The sequence below is a fragment of the Schistocerca gregaria genome, chromosome X (genome assembly GCF_023897955.1).
Source record: "Schistocerca gregaria isolate iqSchGreg1 chromosome X, iqSchGreg1.2, whole genome shotgun sequence".
NCBI lineage: Eukaryota > Metazoa > Arthropoda > Insecta > Orthoptera > Acrididae > Schistocerca > Schistocerca gregaria.
This window is the reverse complement of record NC_064931.1, coordinates 672,255,972-672,271,297: the sequence shown is the minus strand read 5'-3', so window position 1 is coordinate 672,271,297 and position 15,326 is coordinate 672,255,972.

Here is a 15,326-nt window from a genome sequence, read left to right as displayed (position 1 = left end):
ACAGAGGCTTAACTAATATGTGATTCTGAGTCCTAAGTTCACTCACATAAAGTAACGTAAAATTTTGCTGGAAAAACTAATAACTAAAGAAACAGTACAAATTCAGAGTGCGCAATTTCATTTATTATGTATTTAGCTTAGAGAGTAACTTTTCCTGGCTTGGTATGTATTTTGTATACATTTTGTACTGGCATGTAGGGGAAGGCGGAACAAGGCGGGGAGGTGGGGTAAGAGGGGGAAGGGCTATAAGCTACAGTTAGAGTGCTGCTATCTGTGGATAGCTACGTCAACATCATCAATACACAGGTCCCAGTGTGTTGACATTGCTGAATTTTAGTTTCGCGGAGGTTTCTGTGAGATTTGCAAGGTACGTACAATTGTTATACTGATTTGCAATGTTTTACACCTTTCGAGGTCCTAAAACATGTGTTTCGTGAACATTTGTCCAGACTGTATATATAGCACTGAATAGTACATCTTATTAACAGTAAACTGCTGTGTCAGTAGTCAATGTACACTAAATAGTGTTCATGTAGGCGTAACATAGGGGGAAAGACGGGGTGGGGCAAGATGGAGAGCTTCCCCGTCTTGCCCCTACTATTTGTCCAGCCATTACGTTCTTATCGTCTGATGTGTTTAACTCGCTGCGGGTTTTGAACACGTACATTATACGTTGAATACAACTGTAAATAGAATGGTATTCTTTATTCCAACGTTTCCTAATTAATTACAAAGTATGCCTTAGGCTATATAGTGAATAAAAATACACAAAACGTGCAAAGTCAGTATTCTTGCTATGCTTTAACGTCTGATTATTGGAAATATGGTATTTACTATATATTATAGACTACCAGGAATGATCTGACTCAATAGTACGTTCCACGTGTTTTATTTCAGATGGTTCGCAAGTATCGGTGACAATCGTCTTGGCAAGATAGGTCATTGGAGTCAATGGAAGGCGCTGTAAATACTGTTCTAGAAGGTCATGTGGGTTCTTTCAGGGCTTCTCGACAGTTCAGGCGTGGAAAAACCGTTGTTTTAACCGAATCTCCTTATAGGAGTGATCTATCTGAAGAAATTAAACGAAAAGGAGTCCCCAAACGGGCTGCATGTAAACGAAAACTCTTCCCAAAGACGTTTAATAAGCCTGAGATACCACCAAAAGGACATAATGACAACGAAAAAGTGACGAAAGTTACTTACTTCTTAGCCACTCCTTCAAGCTCGAGGGATAATAAACTGAGGACGAATGACAACGAGGAAGAGTGTGAAGAATGTTTATACTGCTATGAAATCTCTGAAGGAGGCTCGATGCGGTGTATTAGCTGCGGACGCTGGGTCCACGACACTTGTGCAGAGGTAGAAAGTGATGATGACGAGTCTGTCCACGCTTGTGTAGTATGAGAAAGTAAGAGGCCTAAATGAAACGTAATACCTGAGTCTACAATTCGCAGAACCATGTTTCGAACCCTTATCGTAACATGATTTCGTTATTGCAGTCCTTATTTAAGCTTTGGAGATAAATTCATGCTATTTCCCCATCTTACCCCGCATATGGGGCAAGACGGGGAATTGGTAGGCTATATTTCAAATCGAGATATTTCTAACTGAATGTAACAAGTTTGCAGGTTTCTTTGCATGCTATTGTAATTCAATGGTTAAGTAAACAAATGATAATGAAACCTAATTGAATTTGTTTATTTTTGCCCCTTTTGTAAGGGTTTAAAGTTAGCTTCCCCATCTTGCCCCGCCTTCCCCTAGTTGCTCATTTGCTTAAACTAATTTTAATTCCGTCTTCCAATAATCAAAAGTAAACTGCTTACCTTTATCTAAATTTTGCATTACGTCACGCTGATGTTACTGAAAGGAATTTTTTACGAAACAAAGTTTCTGTTACAGTCAGTCATTTATTTATCCAGCAACTTCATTTAACTTTACTTCTAAAATTTACTATTTCAGAATAAGTAACTTCAAACTCAGTGCCTTCTGATTCGTTTATTTTCTCGTGAACTGTAGTGTTGAGCCGGCCGGTGTGGCCGTGCGGTTCTAGGCGCTTCAGTCTGGAACCGCGTGACCGCTACGGTCGCAGGTTCGAATCCTGCCTCGGGCATGGATGTGTGTGATGTCCTTCGGTTAGTTAGGTTTAAGTAGTTATAAGTTCTAGGGAACTGATGACCACAGATGTTAAGTCCCATAGTGCTCAGAGCCACTTGAACCATTTTTTTGTTGTGTTGTGGAAAATCGTGACAACCTTCTGTTACCACGCCAGTAATTATGTGCCAAATTTTCTTTACCATTACTTTTCATTTGATTTTGGATATTCATTGCCCTAATAGGCTGGTGACTGTTTAATTATCCTTTTTTGCTACTCATTATTTTTTGTATTAAAATATTACAGGTGCCCTCCCCCCTCCGAAGCTCGTAAGTGGGGCTTTGGAAAAAATATTAAGTGAATAAATACAGGGCTTTTGTTTTTAACTTATTGACAATACAACTCAAAAGTATTCGTACATTGACTGAAGCATAGAACTGCTGCTGTCGTTACGATACGTTTGCTTGAGTCCAAATATCTGGGCATCTGTACTCCTCAAGATTCTGTGTTTAACCACTCTGATGTCTCAAAGCCACAAAACTATGTCTTTATAGATATTGGTTCAGAGTGATGGCACCATATTTTGATATGAGGATCCCTCAGCATCCCACAGCTTTCCCAGAGGATGACGAGTCAGCCGCGCAATTTTTTGCAAGTTTTAGCGCAGTGCACTGTACTAAACGGTTTGGGCGAAACAATGATTGTGAAGTACTTTGTTAATACTTTTCCGGCGTTGGAGAATGTAGCAAACCCAAAATTGCTAAACGAATTGTGCACACCATACGTAAAACCCCTGTATGTCCACAACAATGTTTCACTCTGGTGTCATTGTGAGATATGCCGTATGTGATTAAATACCTCTACATTTATGATTCATGTGAGCTGAGTAGTTAACTGGGCGATTGTGCTGTAGTAGCACTTGCTGCTGTACCTGGAGGAAAGTTTTATGATGATAGAAATTCAGCACTCATGTCTACAGTTCCACATTTAACTACCTCATTTTGCTTTGAGCAGTCACCCCATGGCTTCTAATTCTTTAAACTTCTTAGGACTGACCATACAAAACATTCATCACACTAATAGAAAAGCGAAACATTGCACACACGTCAGCATTGTCATTGTCCCAGTCGACCAGTGAGTTATATAAGTACTCTGAATTTAGGTATACTTCATTTGAGACCTAGGCTATTTGTGGTCAGGAATCTAATTGAACCGCTCTGTATATTCAAAAACCGCCAATCATTTTATATGTGAACTTATAACCTCCCCCTTCCTAATTGGCCTACTGGATTGCGCGTATGCCTAATGAAATTTTGGAATGAGTAAGGCTATCGTTACCGAAGGAAAATAATACCTGTTTGTAGGAGGAAAGAGTACAAAAGACCCTTCCCTTCTGAAGGATCTATTTTAAACCTAATCTAAATACTGATAATAACACGCAATATTTTATTACAAAAAATACTGACTAGTAAAAAAAGGATAATTAAACACTCGCCAGCCGACTAGAGCAGTGAATATGGAAAGTCTTAAGAAAGGTAATGGTAAAGAAAATTAACCAAGTAATCACTGGCTTTTCCACAACACAACAGTCCACGAGACAATAAATGAATAAATAAAATTGCTTGTTAAATAAATGACGGGCTGTAACTGACACTTTGTTACGTTTACAAGTGTCAGATATACTTGAATCCTTGTTTACATTCCCCTTCTGTCTGTCTGCAGCACTGGAATAATAAATCGAGGAGTTTCTATTTAACAGATGTCTTAATCGTCCATGATAGTATCAATGTATCTGGAAGGATACTATTTAGGCTCTCATGAACATCAGTTAATGCTAGCTGGTCACTTGCATGCAGAACATGTAAAAGTTTCAGGTACTCTTCGTCTGATACTGTTAAATGGAGTATGTTCCACACCAATTTAGGCAACAATTTTACTCTGTTCTTCTGGCCCTCTAGAATATGAGTTACTTATCAGCATACTGGACTAGAATCACCTCGTGCTTCGCGTTCACAATGAAGGGTTTCTTTTGCTTAAAGAAGCCTATTAACATTTTGAGTGGGATGCAGGCGCTAAACCTACCATCTATCGATCCCTCTATGAACTATCCTGTAATTTCTAATCCGTTCAGGTCCGAAGTCGATGCATAGGTGCATGAGGGTCAATCTGATTCCAACATTTTTTGTGCGGTTGAGATCGTTACCATTAAGTCTTATTGAAACAGAAAGGCTAAAGCATTATGTGGAAGCCACGATGTTACGGATGGCAGAGTGCCTCCATTCTCCGTTGTCACAAATCGTCCTTCCCTATATAGGAAACTGTTGCTGGGAAGTGTCACCTCATCTTGATTTTTACTGAAGAATTCTTATTTCATCGTTATTATTGATGATAGAAGACGAAAGTTCATGGGCGAAATATCCCTGACAAGTGATCAGATTGTCATACTGAACTGGCGCTATTCTGGGCGGCATCTGCAATGTTTCAGTCCTATCGGTTTAAGAATCTTAATTCTTTCATTTTGCTGCGTGCTCCCACAAAAAAGTTGTGTTCTGATGACTGTGGACTGTGTTCGTTGTATTTGCACTTTATAGCTATGCTGCTGCTTTAGATGAAGACATACTATAATTTATTCATCAAGAAAATAGACAAGATTACCATTCTGATGTCCGCCTCCGGTAGCTGTGTGGTGCCGGCACGGTAGCTCAGCGTGTTCGGTCAGAGGGTTAGCTACCCTCCGAAATAAAAAAAAAAATATATATGAGAGAACGGATCAACGAACAACCTGAAATGGTGTTATGAGACGTCCGCCCTGAACATATACAACGAACAAAATGGTTCAAAATGAGATCAACAAAGAATTTAAAAAAAAAGTGGTCAGCGCGAAAGAATCTGAATCCTAAGGGCCCGGATTTGATTCCTGGCTGGGTCGGAAATTTTCTCCGTTCAGGGACTGGTTGTTGTGTTGTCCTAATCATCATCATTTCATCCCCATCAACGCGCAAGTTGCCGAAGTGGCGTCAAATCGAAAGACTTGCACCTGCTGAACGGTCTACCTGGCGGGTGGTCCTGGTCACACGACATTTACATTTACCATTCTGATGTATGATTTTCTGCCCAAGATAGTCTAATGTTTGAACACTTACTAGGAGGCATACTGGACTGCTAGGCGCCCTCTGTACGGTAAAAATCCATAGACAGATTCACACCATCATTAAGGTATGAATTCTTTGCGATATTACGCTCGACGTGGATGGTGCTAACAGGTTGATTATCCCCTTGTTGATTCGGCTAATTTTATCAGTGTTATCCATCCTCATCTGGCTCCTCGAGAAATCTAGTGGAAATCCTATTGAAGCCTTATGTCTCTAGACTGTTGTCAGTTTTCTTGTATTTATCTGTGCTCTACTCGTATTATTGTTTGAACGTAACTCGAAGCCTTGTACGAAACATTTTATACACATATTCACATCACCAGTATCATTAGCTAGAAGGTACCGCCACGACTCCACCACTCAAATGTAGTTTGTTGCTTTCAGTGGTGTTAGATATGCCGATATGTTTCGAGAGCGACCAATGCAACACCACTTCCCTTTGCTTGGATATATTGGAGGAAAGTAGTTTGCTCTTAATACCAAGAAGTGTTCTTTCAAAGAAAGTATGACATCAACTGATTTAGTTATGTGCGTACTGCTTGTTTTATGCATTTGTCAGAAGAAAGATTAGAAATGACCACAGAGATATGAATTGAAGTCTCGGTGGCGTCAAAAATTTCAGAGCGTCCGGTTCTTGTTGGTAAAGTATTGGCGCAATTTTTCAGGCAGTATCAAATTGCTGTACACGTCGATGTAGTAGAAGGTACTTCAATTATCTTTAACATATACAGCACAGTGTGCGCTATATACTCGTGCAGCATTTCAATTGTGCGTCACCTCTGACAACACAGTTCATAAAAACTCTCCACAGAATCTCAGTATCTTGAATTTTCTTACGAATTTAAGCAGATCTGAATCGGTAAGTGGTCTGTGTGGTACTATAGTTAGGGAACGTTTTATATAAGGGTACAGATCTTTTCTTTTATGGTTTTAAATATAGCCCTTTACCATTAGCTTTGGCCTCCATTGTCGTATCATTCGTCTCAGCTTCCTGTAATTTCTCTTCTGTGTTTGGTGCATCCTTTGTTCTACGAGCTATGGCGGCAGTTCTTCCTGCTAAAGAAGCGGCGGCGATAGCCCTGCTGGTACAGATCGCACGTCATGTATCAGGCATCTGTAGAGCCCTTAGCGTTTTAACTCTGTCGTCTCCTCCTCCTCCTCAGTACTTTTACCCCCCCTCCCCCATGCTGACTGAATGCAATGTATTTTAGAAACCCTACACGTTTCTTTAGAGTACTGCGAGCTGCATTCATAATTTGCTTGAGATTTATTCCTGCACCATATTTAAGTTTGGTACACGTTGCTTTATCAACTACAAACACAGCATTACATCATCCGATACCTATCTACTTTCATCCACGTATTTTCCTAGCTTTATCAGCTAATATTCGATTTGCAACTTTACTATCTTTATTTGTATTTTAAGTAATATCATGCTCCTTGCAGGCATTGTATGGTCTATTAATTCCCTTATCACCACAAGAAATACAGTTTATCAGCTTCGTTCCAGGTCGAGAGTAGTTGTATCCAGGGATATGCAATTCAAGTGGTAACTTATCCAGACCACCACCACCACCACCAATTTGCTTCCTCTAACGTTAGTGCACGGTTTGAGGTTAGCGTCTCCTGTTTGTATACCAAATCATGAACATTCATCCAACTGTTGTACTTTGAGGGGAAGCCGAGCCACTTATCAAAAGCCTTGTCACCTTCACATCTTGTAACATCCCTTACAGACCCTCTGGCTACAATTGTGTACATTAACTTTTACTGTGTCTTGGCTGCAACAGAAGTATTTTTTTCCTATGGAAACCTGAAGTACACATTTACGAATGTTCAATCTTTTCATTATGCGCAAGTGCTGCCAACTGCTGGGCATCACTATGAAAATATGTGCAAGTCAGTGTAGCAGCGCAAAGCAGCTCGTGACCACCAAAATACACGAATGTGGTAGGTCCGTTATATTCCTCTGTATAATCGAATATTGTTATTTTACATCATAACTCTCGATGATCATTTTATTACTTATAACAATAGAGAATATATCGTAATTAGTTATTTTAGTCCATAAAACGAAGCAAACTATACAAAGTATGTTTTGAAAATCGGTACATATTTTTATATAAATATTGCATCTAAAATCATTAAAAATCACCTAAGAGTTTTACGACATAAATAAAATTTTCCTACCTCCAGAAAAAATACAGGTCTGGGAGGGCTATGAGAAACGTCTGATTCAGAGCTTTTCTGTAATTCGTCTTGTAAAAAACTCAATCTTCGCTGTCCTTTAAGATGTAAGTTCTTAGGTGTGTGCGTTGTACTTCGGAAACTAAATATCTCTGTTCACCAATTCTGTAGGTAAGACTTATCAAACACTTTCGAATTTCGAAATATGCAACAAATCACCCACATTGAACTTCTGCTTGTGTGGATCTACCATCTTCATACAGTATTAGGCTGTAATTATGCCACGTCATAAGTGCACAATACCTAGTTCCATTCACATAGCGTTTTTTATAGTCCTTTTTAAATGTTACACAATACTCGCTTCCATTTGAGAAAATGTCGATTATTAATTGGTTCTATATTGTTCTATTACCAAATTTAAGCCCGCTTCTCGTGGTCGTGCGGTAGCGTTCTCGCTTCCCACGCCCGGGTTCCCGGGTTCGATTCCCGGCGGGGTCAGGGATTTTCTCTTCCTCGTGATGGCTGGGTGTTGTGTGCTGTCCTTAGGTTAGTTAGGTTTAAGTAGTTCTAAGTTCTAGGGGACTGATGACCATAGACGTTAAGTCCCATAATGCTCAGAGCCATTTGAACCAACTTTAAATGTTGTAAAATTCGCCTCCATGGTTACTTATAAGATTGTCAGGAGATCGACTCGTGTAGAAATTGTTCAAACGCTTGCGTAGTTTACTTTCCTGTCTTTGCCTTCACAGGCAGGGCCCAGGAGAATTTTGAATATGTATCTGTGGCCATGAAAACATATTTGAAACCTTTATTTGATGGTGAATATTGGCTCATATGTGCGAGATCAGCCTATCAAATAATATAAACCCACTATGTTACGTCTACAGCGTAAGGTTTTGCATACCAGGATTGGCAGCACCAGGTCTCGTACCCTGTAATAATGTAGATATGCAACAATGCGTAACCACGGTTCTTCGAACGATTCTCCAAGAAGTGTTTGCTGACACTTTCCAACAGCTTTAAAAATTGATGTCAGAAGTGTCGTGTAGCTGATTGTTACTATCTCGAAAGCCAGTAAAGGAACTTTTTAGCTCTTGTTTTCTCTATTTTCTGAGATCATGCACCTAACTTTCCAGATACAACTTGTAGTTCCACAGCACTGTTCAATCGAGTCCCGGAAGTAAGTAAGTGAGTATGGTATACAGCCATTAAGTTCATCCGAAATCAATTTAAATCAATGAAAGCCTAACCAGTAAACCAGTATTTTGCGGAACTATCTTGACAAGAACAGTGAAGTCAACATTGAACGCTCAATGATTTGCGACAGTAGCCCTGCTCATATTCCCAGTTCCAGTCACAGAGACTAACGGGATCTCCTCCTGCACAAAGCTAGTGTCCATGTTTTATGGTAAACTATCTGAGTCGCATTTTATTGGACACAAGACTTCGTACATCATCCCCTGCTGCCCTTAAGTGAGGAATTCCAGTAGTTTTATACGTCGATTCTTTACATTAGCGAATATTGAACTTGCTTTCTGGAACTTAATCTGTGCAACTCAGAAACATACACTGTTCATCCAGGATATTAGAACCACCCCTCTGCTACGAGTTGACATGGAAGCAGCAGGAAAATTTTGTAACACTATTCTCGGCACTGGTTACACCACTGATAATACACTGATCCGAAAATTTTGGCTTCTTGTGCATTTGCCCTGCACTGGTGCAGGTTCAGCATGGTAATGGACGGATTTGGCATGGTTAATTTAAGGGGTGGCCAGAATCCCTTCCTGTTGCCACCCCGTTACCACTCAGGACGGAATGTGTGTATCCTAACTGTCTGCGTGTAGTGTTACTCATGTGAAACTGAACGAAATTTTCTGAATGTTTCCGAATCACGTAACTGATGCGGTACTTCGTTAGCAGCCCAGTACTCATCAAATAGGGTACGGGAAACCGCCTAAGATGTACATCTAGGCTGGCCGGCACACATACCCTCGTTGTTAATTCGCTGGGCGGATTCTATTTGTGAAAAGCTTACCTTCCCACTCTGAAAGCGGCATTTAATGCACACTGCTCTTCGGGCGGATAGTACAGTGACCCACAAATCAAGGAAAAATAATGAAGCTAACCTTGAGCCAAGACGTTATGTATTATTATGTGACAAAATAGAACCTAAGTAAAGAATACATAGAACGGCACGAAACTTAACATTATCATGCAAATATTGTTATAACTTATGCTAATGAAAATACACTGTCAACTTACGCGCAAGTAATATAACTTTATAGTCGTTCAATCATTTGTCTGCAGATTGTAGTATAGCTTGAGGCGTTCTCTCTCCCAACTATGCGTTTTCGTGAACTTCGCTGTCTATCTGTGTTTGGTTTCCCGCCCTTGTCGCGGTTATGTCGTGGTTCTTATTCCTTCTACGTGTGGCAGCAGTGATGTGTATCGATATTTGCGCAGTGTACCAACTTTGGTTTGGTGTATATAGTTTCCAGCAAGGGGGTCTGGAGTGAGTCGGTCTGTTGTTGCGTCTGTCCGATCGCTACGAGCTTCGTGGTTCGCCGACCCAGGACGTCAAAGTTGAGTAGTGGCTTCAACTATCCAAGCCACGTCTATTCATGTTGTGGCGGTTCGCTTTGGTGGTTTGCTGTTGGGGAGGTTTTCCGGTGAGCAACACCGAGTGGTCCTACTGCTGAGATTTAGCCGCCATGCTGCGCAATTAACTATTTTGGTCGACTGCGATTTGAGTGCATCTGTGGAATTTTACGTCTTGTGGTCGTTAATGTTCTGGTTACCTGCTCTGGGCACTGACGTAAATTCAGGCAGTGTTCTTTTGAGCGAAGTTAACTATTACCGTGTTTCAAATTCAAGTGTACTAGCGGGATTTTCTGCCTAGTGGCCGTTAGTGTTCCGGTTACCTGCCCTGGCCACTAACGTAATTTCAGGCAGTGTCCTTTTCCACTCCTGGAAATTGAAATAAGAACACCGTGAATTCATTGTCCGAGGAAGGGGAAACTTTATTGACACATTCCTGGGGTCAGATACATCACATGATCACACTGACAGAACCACAAGCACATAGACACAGGCAACAGAGCATGCACAATGTCGGCACTAGTACAGTGTATATCCACCTTTCGCAGCAATGCAGGCTGCTATTCTCCCATCGAGACGATCGTAGAGATGCTGGATGTAGTCCTGTGGAACGGCTTGCCATGCCATTTCCACCTGGCGCCTCAGTTGGACCAGCGTTCGTGCTGGACGTGCAGACCGCGTGAGACGACGCTTCATCCAGTCCCAAACATGCTCAATGGGGGACAGATCCGGAGACCTTGCTGGCCAGGGTAGTTGACTTACACCTTCTAGAGCACGTTGGGTGGCACGGGATACATGCGGACGTGCATTGTCCTGTTGGAACAGCAAGTTCCCTTGCCGGTCTAGGAATGGTAGAACGATGGGTTCGATGACGGTTTGGATGTACCGTGCACTATTCAATGTCCCCTCGACGATCACCAGAGGTGTACGGCCAGTGTAGGAGATCGCTCCCCACACCATGATGCCGGGTGTTGGCCCTGTGTGCCTCGGTCGTATGCAGTCCTGATTGTGGCGCTCACCTGCACGGCGCCAAACACGCATACGATCATCATTGGCACCAAGGCAGAAACGACTCTCATCGCTGAAGACGACACGTCTCCATTCGTCCCTCCATTCATGCCTGTCGCGACACCACTGGAGGCGGGCTGCACGATGTTATGGCGTGAGCGGAAGATGGCCTAACGGTGTGCGGGACCGTAGCCCATCTTCATGGAGACGGTTGCGAATGGTCCTCGCCGATACCCCAGGAGCAACAGTGTCCCTAATTTTGCCGGGAAGTGGCGGTGCGGTCCCCTACGGCACTGCGTAGGATCCTATGGTCTTGGCGTGCATCCGTGCGTCTCTGCGGTCCGGTTCCAGGTCGACGGGCACGTGCACCTTCCGCCGACCACTGGTGACAATATCGATGTACTGTGGAGACCTCACGCCCCACGTGTTGAGCAATTCGGCGGTACGTCCACCCGGCCTCCCGCATGCCCACTATACGCCCTCGCTCAAAGTCCGTCAACTGCACATACGGTTCACGTCACGCTGTCGCGGCATGCTACCAGTGTTAAAGACTGCGATGGAGCTCCGTATGCCACGGCAAACTGGCTGACACTGACGGCGGCGGTGCACAAATGCTGCTCAGCTAGCGCCATTAGACGGCCAACACCGCGGTTCCTGGTGTGTCCGCTGTGCCGTGCGTGTGATCATTGCTTGTACAGCCCTCTCGCAGTGTCCGGAGCAAGTATGGTGGGTCTGACACACCGGTGTCAATGTGTTCTTTTTTCCATTTCCAGGAGTGTCTAACCTGTTGTCGCTGTCCAACATGGTGTGTAATTTTGAGAGCTAACACATACTCCAGTGTGACACATACTCCATTGTGGATCATCACGTTTGTAACATTGCCGCTTTGAGTTCTCATGTACTGATTGATGGGAAGAAAGTCGTTGTGTCGGTCTGTCCGTGGCTGTCCCTTGGTTGGGTTCCGACGGACCAAGTATAGTTAGGCTTACCACCTGTCTCTCTTAAGTGAACGAGGGCAGACTGACCTCCCTGGAGGCCTTCTGAGTGCCACTGGTGTTTAATTATCTGTTGTCAGCAACTTTAAATTTCAGGCTTATGGTTATGTTTTGTTTTCTTAAAATTATGCAAAATTAATTTTTAAATTAATCTTTCAAGCTGAAACACTGTGGCCTTCTGCCTTTAAAGATTATGGTAATATATTTAAAAATTTTGAAATTTAATTGTGGGCCTCAGCCATTGGTATTGCACCTTTCATATGTTGCTTCTTTAATTTATTTTATTGCTATCTTAAGTGGATTTTTATCTTGCTAAGATTTCTTGTTGGAGGCCTTCAGCTGTGAAACAGTTGCATTCGGTAAAGATTCGGCTATGTGCCGCTTTGGTTGTAAGGGTTATTAAATTAAAATAAATGACAATTAGAAGCAGAAACTGACCCCCCAACCCTTGGTAGAAAAGACATTGTATGTCCGTGCTTCAACCAGGACGTGGATGTCAGGCTTGCCCTATTTGTATGCAGAATATATAAAAAGGGTGACAACGGACTGCTGAGAGCTATACTGAACATGTCGATAGGGATTAGGAGAACACATTCCATGTTACGTTGTTACAAATGGGAGGTCAGCAGTGGACGATCTATGTCTGTGGTCCTAAGGTGCCTCCTAATAAAGACTTTTTGAATTTTGTTACTTGAGCTACCCTTCAGTTTGATTCCATTCTATGTAAAAAATGGGCAGTGTTAAATTTGGGCACAGTAGTGTAATGGGGATGCCTGTAGCTGGGGCATCAAAATCTGAAATCCATAAAGAAAAAACAATCAACTCCTCAAAATATTGCTTCCTGATGACAAATATATTCGTCACTCAATGTAGGCAATTGTTTTTACCTCTGTCTTAACTGAATGCGCTGGTATGTTGCCGATAGCCTTGACAAGATGACTGAATAGGTCAGTGGCCCAAAATAGGTAGAGGGCAGGGTGACCCTAGGACCTCCCTTTCATGACTCAACTGGCAAGGGCAACGTCCGTCTTCTGTTCGTTTACGAAAGAAAAAATTTGCTTAGGTGCTATTCCCGTAAAATAACTGGAAGTAAAATATCTGTTAAAGGGTTTCCTCTAGAATTTACAGTAATGTGAATTAACACATTATCGAAGAGCCATTCTTGCTTTGCAGTAGGTGATTTATTGTGGAAAAGCATGAATTCCGACATAGTATCTGAGAAACTGCGTACCAAAATTAGAAATTTGGTATCAAGAATCAAACTTACAAAAAGAAGCTGGAAGGTTTTTCGGGCGTTGATACGAGGAAAGCTATAGATTTTGTTCAAAAACTTTGACAATGGCATATCACATGCCAGTGCTTTGAGGGCAAACATTGTTTGGTCAACAAACGCTTGAAAGTACGGCCAGGGTTAATACAAGGAGTCGGTAACCAGGTACTTAGCGAGGAACATCTGAGCGATAAGCGACTGGGAAGAGACGAGAGCGAAGCGAATAAGAGTTCAACAGTTCGACAAAGCATTTATTTATGAATGTTATATTTAAACACATTTGAAAATAAAAGCCACTACTCATTCAGTGCTGTTAATTTTACTCTTATTTTGCTCTTTTAACTTGTTAACAGTTTTTCTAATTTTTCTCACACCGACTTGCTAAAATGATGACTGAAGTTCCAGTAATGTAGAATTTTATTCTAATTTGTATTCAAATTCAAAAATAAAAATTCCCAGTGCACTGAATAACGAGGCGGAACTACCATAGGAAAAAATTACAAGAGTTGAAGCATGGCTCGATCGAATCACAGAAATCATTAATGGGATCTAACGATTTGTTTCGAATAAAAGTATTACTGTTAACAGATTGGACTTCAACTAGCTCTTTACGACAAATCCTTCACACTAGCATAAACATGATTTCTACAGTGCTTTAGGCGCAGTTACTAAACGAAGTTAAAAATGACTTTGCAGAGCGAGACGTCAAGGTCATGGAGGACTCAGTTATTTAGAAAGTGAGAAACAGAAGCAGGTGTATCATTATCGCCGGAAGTTTCCAGGCCATTAAAGAGGCCTTACCGAAGACTGTGGGTTTATTAAACAAAATTTGACTTCCTCACCTGATTTTACTCAGACTCTGTACATTGTTCGAATTAAATTATTAATATTAATGTAACAAAATGAGTTGAAAGTAACTGATTAATCAGCCACTTCAGTATAATATTTTTAGAGATTAAAAATGAGATTCGTGTGGTTTTTCTGTTCTTTGCAACTTAGGGGCTTAGAGGCATGGCTTCCCCTTCCCTTCGGAGCGCGAATTGCACACAACTTTCTCGTGCAGTGGAACCAAACTAGGGCGTAGCACAAAGAAACAAACTTTATAAAAATAAGAGCCATCTTAATAGGACACGCTCATTTACTTCAGCGCCCAGACCAAACTGTACGAAATTAGGCTAGAGGATGACTGACTGCAAAAACAACTGATTTCACCACTGTGTTTGAGGGACAAACTGCAGAGCTCTGGGATGGGGACAGAGGCTAGTGACAATGAAGTAACTTCAAGTGGGCTATACACTGAATGTCAGACGTGCTATGAACAAACGAAGAATAAACACAATTGAAATAGCGTACAGCATTTTACTACAGAGAAACAAAGAAGGGAGGAAATTAGGATTTAGGCTTTTCGTAAAGAAGACAAAAAAATTACCGCTACTGAAGGAATCTCAAACAAAATAAAGCCACATTTCAAAAAAAACTTAATCTATGCTGTAGAAATCTTTAAGGTGTATGCACCAGCATGCTCAAAAGATGATTATGATGAGTATTATAATTATCATTAAGACTTCTAAAAAGTTACGGAAGCTAATAAAACACAGATAATCCCACTAAAAGATACCAATTGAACATTTCAATGTGAAAGTAGGGGAAACAAAAAACATTTTTCAGTAGGTAGCTTTGCTTACGATATAAGAAATTAATATACAAGAAATGACAAGTCATACATGCAACAAGTATATCAAAGCCAAGCTGAATAACAGCTTCCATAAGGGCTAAAGGTGGACCAACGCATTACTGACTTGCTCCGTTTGGGAAACTCACATTATCCAAATTTTCTAAAATTTGTTTGTATATATGTCACATCTATCGATTTCCTTCCCATTTGGATAATTCCTTCGCGATGCGTCTTTTTTCTTTGAGTGAATGTTTTAGGTACAAACAGAGCAACAGAAAAGAAAACTGGAACAAGATAGCTATTACAAAGACGACCAGAATTTCGAGCAAACGATAATAAAATTACA